Consider the following 1,460-nt stretch of genomic DNA (forward strand, 5'->3'; position numbering starts at 1 on the left):
ATATATATATATATATATATATATATATATATATACCTTTGATATACCTTTCACCTTTTACTTGCTTCAGTCATTGGGGTAATGCCTTGAAGGCTTTAGTCGAATAAATCGATTTCAGTTCTTTTTCTTACGTTTGGTGCTTGCTCTATCGGTGTCTTTTGCCGAGCCGCTAGAAGACGTAAACAAACCAAAACCAATTGTTAAGTGGTGGATGGGACACACAGACAGACACACACACATGCATGCACCGCACATAAACATGATAGGGTTCCGCACAGTTTTCCCGCAACAAAATTCACTCACAAAGCATTGGGTGTCCGAGGTTATACTAGAAGACACTTGCCCAACGTGTCGCGCAGTAAGACTGAACCCGAAACAACGTGGTTGTGAAACGATCTTCTTAACTACACAGTCAATCCTACGCCTATAGAAAGAAACTCTGTGTGTGAGTGTGTGTTTATTTAGTTTTTACAAGGAAAATGTTATCAATAAAACTTAATTTACATCTACTCTAATGAAAAGTATTGAGTTATCCTTGTGTTTAAAGTTAAAATGTTTTATATAAAACTTTTATATAAACACTCCAAAGTAGGTGATTAGGAAAATTCATAATTAAATATTCAAAAATACTTAATTACAAACCGGTTTCACTTCTTATGATGAAAGATATTCATTGCAATGCATGAGTGTAATCGCTAACTACTAGCTTTAATTTAATATATGGTGTATCTACCGGAAGTAGACACACTATATTATATATTATATTAAGTATGTACTTTCAAGTGCTTTAAAATGCATTCTGAAAAGATCATAATGTGAAAATATACATTGGAATACGTAATCTTGAAATGATTTGCTTGTGGTAATGTATTTTGGGCATGGTGTGATAATTTGGAATATAAAATAATGTATTTTGAAATAATTTGAATGTGATAATCTATTTTTGAATATATATTAGAGTATTTTGAAGATGTAATGATAAACTCTAGAAATAACTTACTATTCTAAAGGACAAGTGCATTTTCTTTTCTTTCGCAAATAAATAAAATCATCATCATCATCATCATCATCATCATCATCATCATCATCATCATTATTGAGTGAGAGAGTAGTGCATGTCATCAAAGTAGCATTATTATTATTAACCCATTACCTCCCATAATTCTATTAACTGGAATTTTTTTATGAAACTTTCATTCTAGCATAAAACAGCCTTAGAAACACGCTGGATTGATCAAAATAACATTTCAAAATAACATTTTAAATAGAAATAAGCGAGATATTGGGTGAAAAATTAGCAAGCCTAATTTGAATATCAAAGAAATATACCTAGTAGATATAGCAAAAAGGTTAGATATGTGTAAATATTGACAGATAATTACGAAATTTATAATTTTTAAGTGATCTCATATGAGATCACTGGTAGGTAATGAGTTAAGACAATGAGCTGGGAGAATCGT

Source organism: Octopus bimaculoides, chromosome 2 (assembly GCF_001194135.2).
Source record: "Octopus bimaculoides isolate UCB-OBI-ISO-001 chromosome 2, ASM119413v2, whole genome shotgun sequence".
Lineage (NCBI taxonomy): Eukaryota > Metazoa > Mollusca > Cephalopoda > Octopoda > Octopodidae > Octopus > Octopus bimaculoides.